This window comes from Chlamydotis macqueenii, chromosome 26 (genome assembly GCF_036417535.1).
Source record: "Chlamydotis macqueenii isolate bChlMac1 chromosome 26, bChlMac1.mat, whole genome shotgun sequence".
Taxonomy (NCBI): Eukaryota; Metazoa; Chordata; class Aves; order Otidiformes; family Otididae; genus Chlamydotis; species Chlamydotis macqueenii.
In genome coordinates this window covers 1,207,366-1,226,987 of record NC_141581.1, presented here as the reverse complement: position 1 = coordinate 1,226,987, position 19,622 = coordinate 1,207,366, and the positions used below count along the sequence as shown (strand labels likewise).

General features: G+C 55.2%; 1 protein-coding gene across 6 annotated transcripts in view; it reads left to right on the top strand.

Moving 5' to 3' along the window:
• Positions 1-99: 99 nt before the first annotated feature.
• LOC104484622 (ceramide synthase 4) overlaps positions 100-19,622 on the top strand; it is a 56,166-nt gene continuing 36,643 nt past the window's right edge. The window contains exons 1-2 of one of the 6 annotated variants that reach the window (XM_086767654.1): positions 100-232; positions 8,434-8,601. The gene's annotated coding sequence lies outside the window, so the exon portion shown is untranslated. Of the gene's footprint in view, positions 233-8,433; positions 8,602-17,411; positions 17,634-18,474; positions 18,501-18,528; positions 18,867-19,622 lie in introns of those variants that run through there. The other 5 variants (XM_086767660.1, XM_086767656.1, XM_086767655.1 and 2 more) reach the window with 5 other exon arrangements.

Here is a 19,622-nt window from a genome sequence, read left to right as displayed (position 1 = left end):
GCGGGGCGCGGGAGCCCGAGGGAGGGGTGGGGTGCGGCAAAGGGGGGGACCCCAAGAGAGGGGACAAGGGACCCCCAAGAGAGGGGACAGAGGAGGGACAGAGGGGCCTCCAAGAGAGGGGCCCCTTGGCGAGCAGAGCCGCGAAAGCGCTCGCAGCCACGGACGAGGAGGGAAGGCAGCTTTGACCGCGTCCCGAGGGCCGAGGAGGAGACACAACGCCCGCGTTTCTCAGGTGAGGGAAAAGGTGTATTTTTGGGGCCTAAGTCCCAGAACCACCCAGGCCCTAGGAGCCCAGGGGAGAGTGGGAGAGCACCCAGGAACAGGCGCTGTGTGTTCGGCAGGAGTAGGAGGTATCATTTGTAGGACCGGGTAGTTAGCTCAGCAGGACAAATAGTCATCAGCTCTCAGGAAATTAGGCATTAGAGCTTCTTCCAAAGTAAGAGCTAACAAAAGATAAGGCCCTTCTGCATCCGGGTTGGAAATCAGTGTTCAGCCTCCTTTTTCTCACTGTCTCAGCACCACCAGGGTCTGGAGGAAAATAAATTATTTCCAGTAGAAAATTTTCTAACACAGCCCTCCCCTAAAGTGAAGAAACTGTGACAGGGCGGTGAGCACGGCCATGAGCATCGCTCCTGGAGGGGCTTAGCTGCAAGGGGAAGCGATACGTGGCCCCGGGTCTCTGCCCCAGGCCCCTCTGGGCAAAGCCACTTTCTTTTGAGAAGCTCAGCTCTCTCCTAGCTGTGGCTTGGCAGCGGCGTTTCCAGCCAGGTCCCACTCAGACCGTGCCAGATGGTCAGAAGCTGGTCACGTATCCGCATGGAAGCGGCCGTTATTGCTGCCAGGGTCAGATTCGACTCCTCACGCGGGGACGTGGGTTGCTCTCCCGCCGGCTCCTCCAGTTCTGACAGACGACGCGAGGCAACAGGAGACGTCCGTGCTCCGAGCACCACGGTCCAGGCGGCCCAGGCTGTCTCACTCTCAGCTCCCCGGGGTGACGCGGAGGCACGGTGCTCCCAAAAGCCATGCAGCTGCAGGGACGGCTCGGCCGCCCACAGCCACGCACCGCCTGCACATCCCATGGGGCATTTTCTCTGCAGCATGCGCAGCTCTTGTCACACCGTACATTTTAGCCTGTCATCCTGCCCTGGTGAAGATGAATGGACCTCTGTGCCCTCGTGCTGGGAAGAGGGAGGGGATGCATTTTCTGGATTGTTTGCAGAGAGCTTTGGCAGAGCCAGGTGCTCAGACCTGCTGAGCACACCAGGCCCAAGGCTTTACAAAGGGCTGTGGTGCAGGCACAACGTGGCCTCCCGTCCCCTTCCTTAGTCTCTCTGCCATCTCCTAACATTCTTGCCCTGGATCCTGCAGATAGATGGAGGCGGTGAGTGGAGGAGGTTGGCACTGGACGCTGCCATGCCCAGTGCAACAACAGCTCCGTGCTTCCGCACAGCAGTCCAGCTTGGCCATCCGCCGGCCCTCTCGCCTGCTCCTCAAGTCCCATCCTCCCTCCTGCCCTCTCTCCACAGTGCCCCACGCACCAGCTCACACCGCTCACCTCCCAGAGCGCTGGCTCAGATCCTACCCAGATTTTACCCAGGAAGGCAGAGGGCTGACTCCAGGCCCCTGAAACCGGAGAGGCTTGCAGCAGGCTTCAATGCAGGAAAAATTAGGAAAAAGGGGATGGGTTATCAGGGGAAGAAGAGAGGTCCAAGTCCTAGGAAGCAGAGGGCAGAACTGAAAGTACTGTTCATGTATGAGCACCTGCCTGGCTCCTAGGCTAAAGTCACAGCAAGAACAACAGACATCCCTGCAAAACCAAAGGCACGTGCTGGCCCTTGGTAGAAAAGCACTGTGGATTCATTCCTCTTCTCTCCTGTGCACAGCAAAACATCTCAACCCTTCTCCAAGTTGCAGTTCTGTACCCTCCTTTCTCCAGCCCTGGCTATCATCCCCCCCTGTGCGTGGAGCTGCCAGAACGCTTACTCAGGGCCAGCGGGTGCAAGGGGTTAGAATTTGCATCCAGGCTTTTCACCGAAACAGACTCACAAAGGCCTTCAGCTTTTTGCAGCCTGGCCTGAACCCAGGGGCCGTCGGAAGGGTCTCAAGACTCTTGCTGTAGAGCTGCCTTGTGTTTGAGGGCAGTACCACTAAAATTCACCCTAAAAAAGCTAGAACTGCCCACACTGGTCAAACTTTCTGATCATACCTCTTGCAGATACTGCCAGGCCTCTGCCGTCAATCCAGAAGCCACAGATGCATCAGCTGAGAAGCCGATGATGAGTCAAACTGTTCTTAACAGCTGCAAACAGAGAAAGCAACCTTAAAAACAAGGTCACAACAGCAACAAACCTCACCTGGGATGAATCATGGCTAAGCAAGCAATGTTTTCAAACACCTTTCCGTGCCTCGCCTGCTTTTTCATGTCAGCTGCTGCAGCACAGGCTGATCTAGGCTTGTGTTACAGCTCAATGCCTCAGGTGCGAAATGTCTGTTTAGAGGGAAAGATCTACCCAGCGTCTTTGGGAGTCCATGAATGGACATGTTATAATCACCCCTGACTGCGATGGAGAAAAACAGACGTGAAAATCCGGCTGGTAAATGAAAAACAGAACAGCTGTCAATCAGCACCCACTGAAAGAGTTTACAGAGCCAGACAGAGAATTCTATACCGCAGTAACGGGATTAAGGGGTAATAAAAGATAGACACAGCATGAAGAGAGAGTGAAAAAGGGAAACGACAGGTCACCTTTGCAGATTAAGAAGAAATGTGTTGCACCTGTCCCTGAGGAGGCTGCAAGGGAGAGCTGGAAGGGACACAGCGCAGCTTAGATGCGTGATTCCCAGAGGATGAATCTGGGAATCATGATGATTCCAAACCTGAGATGCTGCTTCAAGAAAGAACTGTTAAAAGAAAACCCCATTGTGTGCCCAGGAAGTTTCTCTTCACTAGCAAATGTCTCTCTGCAGAAAAAACCCAAGGTGTTTTCTTTAAACACCTCTGTGCTTTCCTGGCTTCTTGTGCACCTGGGTGTTTGGATTTAGACAGGAACAGCTCAAGATGAAAGGTGAACAGGTCCAGTGCAGTGGCCCGAATTTGAGAAAGGCTCAAAGGAAAGATGCGGAAACGGCCAGATACACTTTGCACTAGGAGTGCCTGCCCTTTCCTTCCAGCTCCTGAAGGCATCGAGGAACTGGGAAAATATAAGCTGGAGCTCTGAATTTCCACATCACCAGGGAGACAGCACTTGAGGCAGGAAATCCTCACAGCGGCCCAGAAAAAAAGAAGAAGAGATGGGGAGACAGTTCTGGCAGAAAATATCCAAGCAACGGTATAGTGTCTCAAGAAGACAGAAGTTCATTTCTGTCATGTGATTGCTTCTGGTCTGGAGCAAAAGGTTCTGCAGAGAAAACTGCTCCAAGACAGCCGGATTAAAAGCTTAAGAGGAAGACATCCTCTCTGTGCGAAAGAACACAACTTGCTGTAAGGATTTATCCTCTCTTGCTTGCCAAGACCTTGCTGTTTACCTTTCATTGGATATCTGTTATCCCAATCAAAGATTAGGGTTTTTTAATATTTTAGCTTTGCAACAAATCAAAAATTACCCAAGTTTATGGATTTTATGATCGGAAGTCGTCTATAACAGTGGGCAGATTGGAAATGAACATCAAAGATTCCAGATATCTTCCTGATCAAGAGCAGCTGTTCTTTGAGGATTTAAAGGAAAAAGAAAAAAAAAAGGCAAGCATTTTGCTTGTTACAGAAAAAGCTTGGGTTGTTTGTGAAGTGTTTCTTCCAACGTTTGAAAGCAAGCTGGTCAGAAAACATGAGAACATGGCCCTCTTTCCCCAATCAAGGGGGAGCCACTCCGCTCTAGAACCGTGCAATATTCGGTTGAGCTGGTCAAGCTCAGTTTGGACCTGGTTTTAATCAGCAAAGATATTAAGCTCTGCTGATTGGATCTGGCTTCTCCCTCTGCCTCCTCAACGCTCCTGGAGCGTGCGTCACGCACAGAGAGGGCTGTTTCTGTCACGTGCTTTATTCCGAGTACCCAGGGCTGGGACAAAGCAAAAGGACCGAGCACCCCTTGTGTCCTGGGTTCATACCTACACCATCTGCTTCTCTTTCATCTCCTTTGGTTTATTAAGTTCTTTTATCTTCCCATTACCTTTAGCCTCTGAACACTGTATTAAGACATTAAAAGTATATATGTATTTTTTTAAAAAATAAGTATTCCACAGGAATAAGCTTCCAGCATAAGCAACTTGGCTTCAGGACACTTTATAGCATCCTCATGCTCTCTCTCACTTACTGGAGAGGAAGAAATGTGACACTGGAATAGAGAATAGCTGAGTGAAAGGTTAATCCAGCAGTTACAAATTCAGCGTTTAGGAAAGCCTGGTTTCAATTCACGCCTCCACCCCACATCTTCCCCACAGCCCTGAGCTGTGACAGCCCCAGCACCTCTCCAGAGCAAGGTCCTCAGTACCTCCTACTTCACCAAGGTGTTGCAAGTGTCAGATCCGTTTAAGAGCATGAAGCGTTCAGATACTATGGAAACCAGGGCGAGAGAAAACCCAAAAATAGATGGAAGATGCACGCTGTTGAAAAGTCTGGAAGCCTTGCTGAGGAAGGCTGTGCTTGCTGCAGCTGATCCCAGAGTAGGATCCATTTAGAGCTCAAGTATAAAATATTCTCTCTCCACTCTTTCCATAGCTTGTCATTTTTCTCCGCCAGAGGGAAAGGAATGTTCTTTTTCCTCCATGGGCCTTTAGTTTCTCCCCTATTTAACAGGCCTCCTAATTACCCAGTTCCTTTGAATGATTCAAGCTAGAAAGCTTGCCCTTCCCATGACCTGGAGTAGACTGCTGACTGACTGCTTCTGTATGGCAGGATTATTGGGAATATATCATGGGAATAAACACTACGGAGCACTCGTTTTCTGAAAGGGAAATCCAGCAGCAACCTACAAAAGAAGGGTGCCCAAAATAGAGTTGAGGTGCTAGCCTGTGAAACGCTGTGCCTCTCCCTTTTATAATGCAAACAGGTTTATTGTGCATGTTCACCCTCTACAGACAAACCTGTTGCTGAAGTATAATAACCCCTTCCTGCACTCAAAGAAAAAAAAAAAAAACACCAAACCCAAAGCACCCTCACCAACACAGAAAATAGGTGAAACGGCCAGAATGACATGTGGAAGAAACACAGAGAGGTACCCAAACTGTCTTACTCAACAGTCAACCAAGTGGAAGGCGGTAACAGATGCAGAGCAGTTACAGCACACCACAGGGTAGAGCCAAGCCGTCCACTCCTGGAAAGCCAGGCTGAGGTCGTGTCCCTCACCAGCACAGACATCAAGTCTGCTTGAAGCCAGAAGTGCTGAAGTCTCATTTCACAGCACTGGCTCTGTGCGCTACTTCTTCAAAACAGAAGAGTCTCTGGCCTTTTCAGCATGGCCACCTCAGTGAGGAAACCCCAGCGAGGTGAGGGGAAGGCTCCAGATGAGAATCCTTGGCTTTATAGTTGTCAGTGCACTAAAGGGAAAGGAAATAGGTTGAAGGTGTCCAAGGTTCTTCATCTTATACTTTCTTGACTGCAGCATCGATCTCAGGAATGATCTCCTTCAGCTGGTCGCACTGTTCTGCAGACAGCAGGAGAGGTTTCAGAGGAGGCAAGGGGTGAGCGTCAGGTAGCACGCCAACGCCAGACTGGCTCTTTCAGACCAGCTACAGAAGGGAAAGTTGGACTCTGAGGCAGAGGCACAGACCAGACACAGGAGCAGCCTTCTAAGCATGGCAGTTGTGTCAGCACTTCAGCATCCGTATCAAGAAGTACTCGATGCTATCACAGAAGCACCACATGAGAATTTAAGATCAAATCCTTATAGCCTATTCCCTAGTACGAATTCCCACCCTGTCCTGGTTTCGGCAGGGATGAGTTAATTTTCCTCTCAGTGGCCGGTGTGTTTTGGATTTCGTGTGTGAAGAATGTTGATAAACACCCTGATGACAGGAGCTGTTGTTAATGAGTCCAAGGACACTGTCCAGGTTTCCAAGTCTCACTGATGTGCAGATGCGGGAAGCTGGGAGAAGGACAGACAGAATAATTGACCCAAACTGGCCAAAGAGAGTGTTCCATGCCATCAACGTCGTGCTCAGTGTACAAATGGGGGTTGGCCAGGGCAGGTATCTGCCTTCCTGGCATCCATCCCTCTCTCTCGGTCGCCGGCATCGTTCCCTCTCCCTTGCTGGCTCCCTTTCACTCCTTTGCTTGCTGCTCGGTTTTGTTTCCGTGATCGCTGCTCCGAACAGGCTGTATCGGTCACTGGGAGCTTGGGAAGGAGTGGGGTTCCTTCCCTGCCAGTTCAGGAGAAGAGAAGGGATTTGTAATTTTTGGGACTGGGGGGTGGTTGGGAAAGGGAGGCAGGTTTTTCAGCCTTTCTCGGATGAGTATTGCTGTTGGATGTGGGTGTTGATGAGGTTTGCTCCGGTTTAGTCTCCGCACAGCTGATAGGAGGTATGACCAAGTAGTGAGAGATGTGATGTACCCCACTGCAAGTGGGTGGAGCACCACGGTGCTTTAAAGGAGGCCATCATCGTGGAACAGATTGGTGCTGACTGGTGTCAAACTGCCTGACGGTGCTCTGTTTGCTGATGGTGAAGAGGAACTGGGCGATCACAGCAACATCCTAGTTAGCCTGGGTGGTCTGTGTTGAGGATGGATTCTGACCCCAGCCCTCAAAGCTAAGCTGAGGGGCTGTCCTGGTTCTGGCTGGAATAGATTTCCAGCTGGGCTGGGAGAGGAGCTGGCTCCTGTGGCCGGAGGACAGGGCTGGGATAGGTTACTAATTAGCCAAGAGCTGGAACAGTTTAGCCAAATTAGCCCAAGGGCTGTTCTTTCCCAGGTGACACCATGCTGAGTATTTAAAGGGAGGAGGGTGCTGAGAGGAAGGTTCCTGCTACTCAGGAGGAAACTGGGTGTCAGGATTCAGGTGTAGGGTGTCAGGTGTAGGGCCACGAAGATGATCAGCGGGCTGGAGCACCTCTCTTATGAGGCCAGGCTGAGAGAGTTGGGGCTGTTCAGCCTGGAGAAGAGGAGGCTCCGGGGAGACCTGATAGCGGTCTTCCAGTACCTCAAGGGGGCCTACAAGAAAGATGGGGAAAGGCTGTTTAGTAGGGCCTGTTGCAATAGGATGAGGGGTAATGGTTTTAAAATAGAGGGGGGTAGATTTAGATTGGAAATAAGGAAAAAAATTTTTACGATGCGAGTTATAGAACACTGGAACAGGTTGCCCAGAAAGGTGGTGGAAGCCCCATCCCTGGAATCGTTCAAGGCCAGGCTGGATGAGGCTCTGAGCAACCTGATCTAGTCAGGGATGTCCCTGCTCCTTGCAGGGGGGGTTGGACTAGATGACCTTTGAAGGTCCCTTCCAACCCTAATGATTCTATGATTCACTCTGAGGTATTGTAATGCAAATTACACGCTTATGTATTTTCTGTTCTTAGTTTTTTTGTTTGCTTTCTGTGTCTGTTTTGTTTTCTTCTGTTGCTCTCTTAAATGTTTTTTACCTGAAGCCCTGAGTTTTGCCTTCTTGTCTTTCCCAGTTCTCCTCCCTGCCCTGCTGGAGGTGGGGGTGGTGAGCGAGAGGCTGTGTAGCTTGGTCCTGAGCGGGGCTGAACGAGGCCAGGGGCTGCTGCTCTGTGAGTGTGGAGTGCCAGGGAGGGCTTTTAAATTGAGCCCAGCGGAGCAGGCAGGTCAGGGTGGGATGTGTTTGGGTGGAGAGAGGCTCTGGGGTCCTTGATGTGAACTGGAGCGTGTGCTGGGCAGGGCAGCTCCAGCCCAGGATGTGTTCATATGTAGCTGGTGTGGTTTCCCCTTCTGTGTACTGTCCAGTGTGTTACTGGAGTCCTGATCTGGGTCGTTGTGTGGTGTCGGGGGGGGAAGATGTGACTGGTGACCCCAGGAGTAGCTTCTGGTTTGGCTGTTGCGAAGGTAGAAGCAGGGAGTAAGCTCTCTGTGATGGCACTGGAGCTGACTCGGGGAAGGTGAGGGGTGATGGTTGGGCTGAAGGGGCAGTTCTTGCTGAGGTGTGGTGGTGCTGGTGAAGGTGGAAACCTTGGAACACCAAAAAAAGGTGTTTTCAAGGTGGTAGCCAAGCCTCAGCGCGACAACCTGTAACAGGCAGAGGCAGGGCCAGGGAGCAGCCAAGGCAAAGGAGGGAGAGACAGGAGCTGGGGCGGGCAGGCTGCAGCGCTGGGCGGTATCTCAGCCTGCGCCTTTCCTTGGTTTTTCCAGGGGTAGCAAGCGGGCTCGGCGGGGTGAAGTCCTGTGCTGATGAGTGGTCCAAGAAGGTGAGGTGGTTGTCGACTGGGTGGGCGTCGAAGAGCCAAGTATCCTGTCATAACTCACTGCCATGTTCCTCTCTGGTTGTGCAGGTTCTGTGCAGGCTGCCTTGGAAATGGCGCGAGCGTTTGAGGTGAGCCGGGTAGGAGAAGAGAGGAGCGTTTCCCACCAGCACAGCAGCAACTTGGCATCTCTCAGCATCTGAAGCACCATGAGCAGCAGTTGCGGCGTGGGATTTCTTGGGAACTGGAGTGGAGCAGGTGAGCAGAGCACTGTGGTGCTTTTGAGGAGGAGGGTGCCTCAGAAGAGATGGGTGGTAACGGGTGTGATGGTGAACGGCAGTGCTGTTGGGTAGGTTTCATTTTTGGGGTTCTTTTTGCAGATGGTGATGAGGAGCTGGGTGAGCACAGCGCCATCTTAGTTACTGTGGAGTTCTTACTCTAAGGATGGAATCAGATTTCTGGCCTTACAGAGTTAAGTTGAGGGAGCGTGGATGAGGAAGGAACAAGGTAGAAAGCTGCAGGGAGGGTGTATGAAGCTGATACGGGGAAGAGGGCTCCCTGGGAACAGTTGCTCTCGGGAAGGTGAAGGCAGGCGTTAATGGTCAGCGTGATGCTAGGGTGTGCAGGGCAAGAGAGAGAACCTGTGCTGTTCTGTCTTTTCTGTGGCCCTTATGCTGGATGATGTTTGTGGCACTGTAGATGTGCTGGCAAGGGCTGGGGAGAAGCAGCAAGAGCTTTCAGAGCTGGCATTATCATACGATGTTCGTGATTTTTAAGATTTTTCCTCAGCGGCCACTGGGTGGAGGTGTTGGTAAATGTTGGAGCCTTGTTCGTCCAGGAAAGGCCAGAGCCCCAGTGTTTGTGGGCCTGTAGATGCCGTGGCAAGAACCGGTGAGGAGCAGCAAGAGCTTTCAGTGCTGGCACTTCTGGTGTGGGAGCAATTGTTTCATGTTGCCTGTTCTAAGGCCTTTTTTTTTTTTTTTTTTTTACTTGTGGGCAGGCAGGTCAAGTTGATCGTCAATGTTGGATCAGATGTCCAGAGGGAGAGTAGAGCCTGGGGGTGTAAGGTTCGGTTAGAAGATCAGCATTGTCTCAACCTTGTCATCAGGGACACGGCACCTCCAGTTGGACTTTGGATTTGATGTGGCCTACAAGTTAGGCTCACAACTTGACTTGAGTTGCTGCGAGCAGTCTGCCTGAGACACAGGTGCTGCTCCCATGAGTGGAATGCAGTTTCCACGGATGAGTTCCTGTAAACCTCAGTTGCTGCTCCTGTGAGTGGAACTCAAGAGGTGTAACGCCCCTGGGATGGGGACTGAAGGGACTGTCCGTTCCCTGTTATCAGGGAAGGACCTGAGCTGCTCAGGTCACAGCATAGCTGCTATCAAGGAAGATGGGCCACAACAGCTGTCTCAGCTTTGCTCATTAGGATGTTGTTATGATACAAAAACACACCTCCATCCTAAACGCTACCTGCCTCTGAGGTAAACCATGCCCTGGACACTCCCCTCGGGGCACATGCAACAGGGCCACCTGGGAGTGGTGGAGATAGGATAATGAGTTCTGAGAAAGGTGGGGACCCCTGAAGCAAAAGAGGAGCAAGGTTTGTTACTGAGCATAAATGGTTGACCCCTGAGAGCTCTCCCCACCAAGGAGCGACATCGATCATGAAGACCGGTGGGATGCTGCCTGGATCTGGGACCATAGGAACACCTTGGACCCACAGTGGCAGCTATAATCCTCTTTCCTTATCTTTCCTTTCCCACTCTTTTATCTACTGCGTGACGCTTTACAGGCAAAATAATAAAGTTTGCACTGTTTAATTGAAGCCAACCCCTTTGGCGGGTTTGCCGTAATTTTGCACTTTGAGATCACAGTAAAAGAACCATCGCGAGTCCCAAGTGGACCATGACACCCTGTGAGAACCTCATGAAGTTCAACCAGGCCAAGTGCAAGGTCCTGCACGTGGGTCGGGGCAATCCCAGGCACGAGTCCAGGCTGGGTGGAGAATGGATGGAGAGCAGCCCTGAGGAGAAGGACTTGGGGGTGCTGGTGGATGAGAAGCTCAACATGAGCCGGCAATGTGCGTTTGTGGCCCAGAAAGCCAACCGCATCCTGGGCTGCACCCCCAGCAGCGTGGGCAGCAGGTTGAGGGAGGGGATTCTGCCCCTCTGCTCTGGTGAGACCCCCCTGCAGTGCTGCGTCCAGCTCTGGAGCCCCCAACATCAGAAGGACGTGGAGCTGTTGGAGAGGGTCCAGAGGAGGCCACGCAGATGCTGAGAGGGCTGGAGCAGCTCTGCTGTGAGGCCAGGCTGAGAGAGCTGGGGCTGTTCAGCCTGGAGAAGAGGAGGCTCCGGGGAGACCTGAGAGCGGCTCCCAGTGCCCAAAGGGGGCTGCAGGGAAGGTGGGGAGAGACTCTTCAGCAGGGCCTGGTGTGACAGGACGAGGGGTGATGGTTTCAAAATGGAGGGAGGCAGATTTAGATGAGGTACTAGGTGGTGGAGCACTGGCCCATGTTGCCCAGAGAGGTGGCTGCTTTTGCACCTCTTGGGTGCTGCTTTGCAGTGTCCTCTGCTCCCTCCCACACAGGCACAGAGTGGTTTTGGAGAAACAGCTTTTAATTGACAAAAAAAAAAAGAGAAAAGGTCCCATCAAAGCTACTAATCTCCCTCCCGCTATCCCCCAAAAACACTAGCCCTCCTCCCTCAATCCCCCATCTCCATCTCGCCCCTGCTGTGGCTCTAATCCCCCCCTCACACCCTCCAGCTGCGCCACAGAACCCTGCGCTTGCTGGGTGGCTCTGGCTGGGTGCTCGGTCTCCGCTTCTGCCCCCACTTCTCTGCCTGGGATGCTGACGGATCCATCATCGTGTCCTCCCACAGCTGCTGGGGCTGCATCGCCATGACAAATTCGTCCAGGCTCAGGATGGCGTCAGCTATCTCAGGGACACTGTAGTCGGCGTTGAGCAGATCCTCGGGCAGCGAGAGCCAGGCAAAGTCGTGCGGGGGGACGGCTGGGCCAGTGCCAGCAGGGTCCCTGGGCGGGGGGACAGCTGGGCCAGTGCCAGCAGGGTCCCCGGGCAGGGGGATGGCTGGGCCAGTGCCAGCAGGGTCTCCAGGTGGGGGGATGCTCTTGGGACTGTCCTCTTTGATCCCCTCTTCATCCAAGGAGCAGCCAAAGATCATTAGTGCATCTTCTAGAGGCACCTCATTGGGCAATGCCCCTACGGGGTCCTCGGGACCTTGGTTGTGGGTGGCAGTGGAGGGGCTGGGAGGGCCATCGCTGTCTCGGGGAATGTTGCTTCCCACAGGTCCTCTTGTGGGGCTGGCTGTGCCAGAGATGTTGGTCTCTGCTGGCTGCCCCTCTATGTGCTGCTGGCCAGAGATGGCCGTTGGCAACAGTGGAGAGGCTGGGGCCACCTCTCTCCCCTCTCCGATGGTGCCAGCAGGGTCCCAAGGAATGGGGACGCTGCTGGGATTGTCCTGGCTGACCCCCACTGCATCCAGAGAGCAACTGCAGAGCCTAAGGGCCTCTTCGAGGAGCTCCTCGTCGAGCACGGCAAGGTCTCCTGTGGGGTCCCCGAGGGCTTGGTTGTGGGGGGTAGCAGAGGAGCAGGGGGGCATGTCACTGCCCGGGGGGTTGCTGCTACCTGAGGGTGCCCATGTGGGGGTGGCTGTGCCGGAGACGTTGGGCTCTGCTGGCTGTGCCTCGACGTGCTGCTGGCCAGCGATCAGCGTCAATGACACTGGAAAGGCTGGGGCCACCTCTCTCCCCTCTCCAATGGTGCCAGCAGGGTCCCCAGGCACCTGGACGCTGCTGGGACCATCCTGGCTGGCCCCCACCGTGTCCAGGGAGCCACCAAAGAGCCTCAGGGCCTCTTGGAGAAGCTCCTCCTCAGACACCTCAACGTCGTCTGCAGAGTCCTCAAGGACTTGGCTTTGGGGAGCAGCAGAGCAGCTGGAGGGGACCCCCGCGAGGGTGCCGGCGCCGGAGATGTTCGTCTCTGCCGGCTGCCTCGGGATGTGCTGGTTACCAGGGATGGAGGTCAGCAGCAGCGAGGGGGCTGGGGCCACCGCTCTCCCCTGAGGGCTGTAGGGCACGAGGTGTTGCTGTTGGCCCTGGGGGGTCCCTGGGGCTGCCCACACCACTTGGGTCCCGCAGCCCGTGGGGCCCCACAGGACGGTGCCTGGCAGAGCAGCGGCGCTGTGGCCGAGCGAGGGGGCGGCCGGCGAAGGCAGGATGCTGCTGGTCCCTCGGATTTGGAAGAAGCGGGGGTCAAAGAGGCAGCCGCACGGAGCCCTCTGCAGCCCTGTGTGGGGGAGAGGGGGCCATGTTGGGACGTGGGACCCTCCCGGGGCACCCGCCCCCATCGCCGATGTGGGTGGTGGGGCTGCTGGCAGTGCCTGGGAATGGGGGTCAGGGTGCTGAAGATGCCGAAGGTGCCAGGGTGCCAGAGCAGACAGGGGTGCCGTACCTGCTGGGGGGGCCTGGGGTGCCACCCCCACCGCGGGCGCCCAGGCTGCGGGGAAGGGCTGCTCCTGCCCCGGCACTTGGCACAGGTTGGCTGAGCCTGAAAGAGAGACAGGAGCCGTGGCCGGCGGTCACCTCCGCTCTTGTCCGCGGGCTGCAGGGGTCGGGCTCGGTGCCTACCTTGGGGGTAGAAGATTTCGGGAAGCAGGAAAGCCTGATGTGGCAGGCGTGCCGAGGAGGCGCGGGCACCACGTGGTGGCAGCGCCATCGTCGGTTCTGACTGTTGGCTGGTATGGACCTGCTGGGGTCTCCAGGGTGGAATGGTGGGGTTCCGTGTTCCATCCCACCCCCGACAGCCTCCCCAGCTCCTGGGGAGGGGCTGGGGTTCCCCGGCCCTGACATGCGGCTATCAGGGGCTGGAAGCCTTGGTCCGTTCCCCGAGCTGGGATGTCTTTGGGAGTAGTGGGGCTTGGTGGGACGAATGCCACGCCTGGAGGGCTTCAATGGAAGGGACAGGCTGTTCAGGAGGGGCGGGCGGCGCAGGTGGAGGTGTCGTGCTGTAGCTAAGGGACAGATTTGATGGCGCAGGCCTTAGCGTCAGCCACGATGTGGTTGAGAGCCTCTGGCTGCGGAAATAAACCAGATGTTGGAGCGGGTGGCTGCTACCGACCGCCCTGCCAGGGTACCAGCAGCGAGTTCTCTGGGCAGTTGGGAGAAATCTCTGGATTGGGTGGCCTTGTCCTGATTGTGGATTTCAACTCCCCAGGCACCAGCTGGGAACACCATGCTGCTGTGATGAGCAGGTCTCAAATTCCTGAACTTTGTGGGAGAGAACTTCTTGTCAACAGCACTGGGAGAGCCAACTGGGAAAGATGCCCTCCTGCGCTTGCTGGTTGCGAGTGGAAAAGGACGTGTGGGAGATGGGATGGTCATGGCCGCAGTGCTCATGAACTGGTTGAGTTCAGAATTATCTCTGCACGGATAAAACGGGCCCTTGGGGAGCGCTGGTGAGCAGAGCGCGGCAGTTTGCACGACAGTTTGCGTGGAAGGGCGCACAGGGAGGGCACCGACCCAGGGCACTCACCCTACCCGACTCCCAAGGCAACATGTTGTGTTCTGTCCTGTCCCCAACAGCCCCCCCAGCTCCTCCTGGGGAGGGAAAGGGTTGAGGGGGCCTGCGGCGCAACATGCTTTTTGCTGTAAACAGTATTTTCTGGGTGGGAAATGAACACGTTCATTCACTGAGCTGTGTGGGGACCAAGCTGCATCCGCAGCCTTGTGCCACTTGGTAAATGTGTTTGCGACCATGGCCTGTGCTCCTGCCGCTGTGCTGGCTGCGGTGACACAGGGCCAGGAGATGGGACCTCGCGGGCGTGAGGGAAGGTAACGCGGTGGCATGCTTTCCCCAGCCCTCGCTCAAGCGGTGCTGTCACCTCTTTTAGTCCCTCGATCAGGAAACAGGCAGCTCTGGATCCCCCTCGGACGGGCCGCGCTTTCCCCAGGTGCGTGACTCCCAGGAGGGGATGGTACCCGCCCGCGTGCGCTCCCAGAACCCCCTGTGCTCCCAGAAAAGGACCGGATTCTGCACGGCAGCCGATGGGGAGATGCTGGGGCTGTGCGTGCTCTCCGGGACCCCAGGGATCGGGTTAGAACATCCCCTCCTGGCACCTGGAGGATTTGGCAGTACCAGTGGCATCCTGGTAGGAACAGAGGCCCCTTGCTCCCGCTACCTGAACAGTGGGACCTGTAAAGCCCACCCAGTCCAGGGATGTCCAGGGACATCTCCAACTGGATAAGGTTGCTCAGAGCCCCGTCCAACCTGGCCTTGCGTGGCGCGACAAAAGCCCTTATTGGTGAAGACTGAGGAAAAAAAGTCCTTGAGCACCTCAGCCTTTGCTCCAGTGGTCTTAGATGGTTTTGTCTCACCCTCCAGGCACCATGTGTGTTGGTTTGGGGGGGGGCAGGGAGCTACACTGGCAGCTTCTGCAAGAAGCTGCTGAAGTTTCCCCTTTGGTGGACTCGGCCGAGTCTAGGGCGGACCCGCTGCTGGCCAAGGCCAAGACAATCAGTGACAGTGATAACGCCTCTGTGATAATGTATTTAAGAAGGGGAAATTTTTTTTTTTAAAAAAAGAAAATATGAAGCAGCTGAGCGGGGGCAGAGAGGGGGGAGGCGTGAGCCTTGTGGGCCTTGCACCCCTCACCCTCTGGCCTCCCGCTGGGCGGCGACCGGGCCCAACTTGGCTGCGAGAAGTGGAGAGGAGATGAGATGTGAGGAGACCCTCAGAGGCGTCTGCCTGCCGCTTGTGAAGAATTTCTTGTGAATTAGTCTTCTAAAGCACGTGTCACCATTCGCACGCACTGAAATGAGCAGCTTTTGCTCACGGAAGGCCCAATCCAAATGCTTTGGAAGTCAGTGGGAGTTCTCTCTGGACACCAGTGGCTTTGTGTCAGCCCCAGAAAAGCTGGCTTTATAAATACAGGCGCTGTGTGTCAAGCACTGTTTTCAGCTGGTTTCAGCGATGCTGCACGGCGAACTGCGGGACCACTACCTGCGTGTAGGAGCACTGCGGTCCCCCCCCGGGGGCTCCGATACCCCCAGAGATTCCTGATGTGATTGTCCTACTACGTGATGTGATTTGCCTTACTACCTCCGGCAAATAGTCACCGATACGTTTCTCCAGATCCTAATCTGGTCGTAGCAACCTGGCTGCTAGAGCAGGAACTTTGCGAGCCATCAGTCTGCTACGAGCTTGCGTACGGCTCGATGGGAACGGAGCACGCGGACCAAACTGTCAGCGACAAATCTATAACGAGCCCCTGGGTTTGGTTTAAACTCGTTAACATTTCTGTCTGCGCAGGCATTAGGAACCATGCTCAGCATAACGGTGCTGACTTTAGAAAAGTCTGGAAATAAAGCGCTGATGGACAGCATTTTAGTGAGCCGAGAGAGGAGCCTTAAGTGCTCCAAGAATGCATTACTGCACGCTGGCAAACAATCATCGTGGACATGAGCTCTGCTCGCAAAGCAAGGGCGGTGGGGTGGAGGTTGTTTTGGCCTGTGTGAGGCAGGAGGACAGAACAGATCATCTTAAGGACCTTTTTTTTTTTTTTTTTTCCTGGCCTTAAAATCTATGCAGCTGTGCTGCAGGGATTTCAAAGCTGCAGCCCACAGTATTAGCTCTTTCTCCTTCTTTTGGCTGAAATAATATGTAGTGGTTTAACCACTGCTTTTCCATATCAAAAGCAGCTGCAGTTTGCTGAAGATCCTTATTTTTTTCCCTTTTTTTTTTTTTTTCTTCCCTTGTGAAGAAAACGCTGGGTGAATCTAAAGACATTCATCGCTGGAAAAAGATGAAATGCAGAACGGCAGAAATGGGTTCCAGCATCGTCTGCTCGGGTGTTTATGGGCTGCTCCGTGTCCTGCTCCGATGCATGTTTGGATTTTAGAATATAACTGCGTGTGCGCGCATTCATATCTGTATTTAAAATGTCTTTTTAGACAAGTGATAGAGCAGGTGCTCGGGCATGAAATTAGCAGATTTGTTGCAAAGAGCTGGAGGAGAGTAATGGAGGTAAAGAAGAGGTGACAGGCAAAAGAAAAGGAGGGAAACACGTGAAAAGAAGCAGAAGCCGGTTTGGGGGGCAGTGGCAGGACGGCTGATGGCTGTCTCTTCCATCAGACTGCAACAGGAGCAAGGGTGCAGTGACAAAGATTCCCAGTACATCTTCCTTATCTTTTTGTGAAAGGCGCATCTGAAATAACTGCTAAGCTCGTTGCTGAGCATTTCCGTCTCACTTTGGCAGCTGTAAAGGGCACCATGCTAACGGCACTGTTCCCTTGTGGGCACGGATGCTAGAAAACGGGGTCTTTGGTGACGTTGTTCTGGCATTAGGCCTGCCACGTGTTGTGGTTCAGCCCCATGAAGCAGCTAAAAAACCACGCAGCTGCTCGCTCACTCCCCCTCCCTTCTGCCCAGTGGGACGGGGAGAAAAATCAGGCGAAGAACAAAGGCAAAACTCATGGGTTGGGATAAAAACATTTAACAGAGCAGCTAAAGAAGAGAAAACAGGGGAGCGGGAGGAACCCATAGCAATACCAGAATACACTAAGCACATGATTCACAGCACAGTAGGTCACAGTGCACCCTTACACGCAGCCCCCTCCCGAGTGACAAACCCCCCTCAGCAGCATCCCAACTTTCCATCCTGAGCGTCCCCTCGCATGGGATCCAGCAGTCCTTTTGGCTACTTTGGGGATGCTGTCCCAGCTGTGTCCCCTCCAGCTGCCTGTGAAAATCACCTCTGTCCTCGCCAGCAGCAGCCCACCCTCGCAGCCCTGCTCTGCCTGGAGCCCTAGGTCCCTCCGGGGTCAGGCGAACAGGCCGAGCCCTCCCGTCTGCCCCGTGGCTCCGGGCAAGGCTCGCAGAGTGGAAGCGCTCCGGGGGCGGCACCAGCTGCCGGGCCCCCCGAAGCCCCTCGGCGCCCCGCTCCCAGCCGGGCCGGCTGTCCCCGTCCAGGGCCCGCTGCCCTTGGGCGCCCAGCAGCGCCCCCCCGCCTGAGGGAGACCCCGCCCCGGGGGGACGCGGGGCCCCCAGGCCGCGGCTCTCCCCCCGCCGCCCAGCGCTCTCCGCGCCGGCCCGGGGGGCGCGGGCGGGAAGGCAGCGGGCAGGGCTGCGCCGGGAGAGGCCTGGCCTGGCCCGGCCGGCGCCGTGGGGAGAGGGGAGCGGAGCGGAGCAGCGCAGAGCAGAGGCCGGCAGCGGCGCGGAGAGCGGCTCGGCGCCGCCCCGGCGGGGGAGGCTGGAGGGCAGCGGGCAGCAGGTGAAGTAGCGGCGGGAGCCCGCGGTGCCGGCGGGCTGCGGGGAGAGGTCGGGGGCGCTGGCGGGGCGGGGGCTGCCTGCCGGGGCACAGGGGGAGCAGGCGGCGCCCGGGAGGTGACGGGGAGGCGGCAGCGCCCGGGGAGGGAGGGGGTGGCGGGGCCGGGGCTGGGAGCGCTGCCGAGGGGCGCGGGCTCCCGCTCGCTCTGCTAAACCGCGCTGGAACGGGGGGTTCGGGGACCGGCCCCTCACGGCGCTCCCGCCCCGGCGGAGGGGGGAGCCGAGGGCAGCCGGCGGGGTGGGGAAGGGGCCGGCTGGGCTCTGCTGGCCTCGGCGGCCTGGAGGAGAAGCGGGCTCCTTCCCGCGGCTCTCCCGGCGCCGTTTCCGCGCCGCTGGGGCAGCGCAGCCGGATCGGGTGCCATCGGTGCGGGAATAGAGGCTTCTGTTCCACTGGACAGCCCACCGAAATCTGCAGAAGCAGTGCGGGTTTTTGCAGCCTGTCACACAGGGAGTTCGGAGAGACTCGGCTTCTCTCCTCACATGCGGCAGAGATCAGACTCCCGCTGCCAGCTCTACGGGAGCGAATGCTGTTTCAGCTCTAATGGAAATAAAATGTCTCTTCGGAGCTGGTGCCCTTTTCCTGAGCTGTTGGGCAGTGTCTGGGGAGACCCACCTCTGCAAGAAAGGGAGACGAACGGTGCTGCCTGGGGATCTCCAAACCATCTGCTCTTAGCTCCCAGGTCCACTGGGGACACCGGCCTGACTGAAACCAAGGCCCTGCAGCTCTGTGCTCGTGAGGACTTAACAGTTAAGACTTAACAGACTTTAACAGTTCCATTTTCTAGTGTGCACTTTTTTGACAGGAATAGAGGTAAAGAAGGCTTCTTTTCAAACTTCTCCACTTGAGGGAGTTCCTTTTCTTCTCTTCATGAGGTCACCAGCTTGATGGAGGGCATTTTTACTGTGGTTTTGAAGGCTACTTATGGTTTTCTGACATCCTTTAGAGTGCAGAGCTTAAATGGTGTCTGGTCTGAAGAAGAGCACGAGCTCTGAGGAGTCGATATCACAACAAGAGCCAGTTTTTTTATAGACATAGCAGTGTCCGGTAAACACAAACCAACTACATCAGTCATTCCTGCGATTGAGAATTTTGCTGAAAGGCAGCAGATCAGTGATCACGTTCTGACAGAACAGATCAGACACACGTTCTGTAGCAGCTGGGATGCCACATATCCAGGTGATGATGATTTGTCTAAACTTTGGAAGCTGTTGTTTTAAACAAAAGATCTCTCGGGGAGTCTTCCTGTCTTCATTTGTAGCCAATTTCTCTGCAAGAGAGTAAAGTGCAGCTAGGATGTTATCATACGCTACTTTTTCAGGTCTGAGCTGAGTCGGGGAAAGTTTTATAAGCTTGCTACTCACCCTTAAGAGAAATGTGGGAGACACACAGGCAGGGAACGTTTGATGTGCTGTGATGCTGAGGGTCCCTGCAAGTTAGTTGCGCACGGAGGGCTGCGTGTGTAATATATTCAGGCTTAATTTTGCGTTTGTTTTTTTTTTTTCAGATTCCTTTTGCAGAGGCCAGTAAGGGCTTGATGGCATGAATCCAGGTATTTCCAGGCGTGGTATAGCAGCTGGGCACGTGGAGCTCAGTGGAGGCGTTTTCGGTAGCAGTGCGGTTTGATCAGCTTGAGCTGCGTTTCTGCAGGGGGACGACGGAACAGCTTTGCCGGCCACAAGCCACTTGTGCTGTTCTCGTGTGCCTCGCGTTGAGCTGGCACAGATGGTTCAGAATTCAGGTAGCGAATTGCACTGAGGAACCAGCATGGGGTAAAATCAAACCCGAGTAAGTTTAAGTTTAACCCAAGCCGGGTTCTTTGCGAAGCCTCACAAATTCTCATGTTGGGTACGGGAAGGCAGCGGCAGAGAGCTGGGAGTGCAGGTCAGGAACGGGTGGAGGCTGGGGTCTGTCTTTGATGGCAGTGTTGGTTTA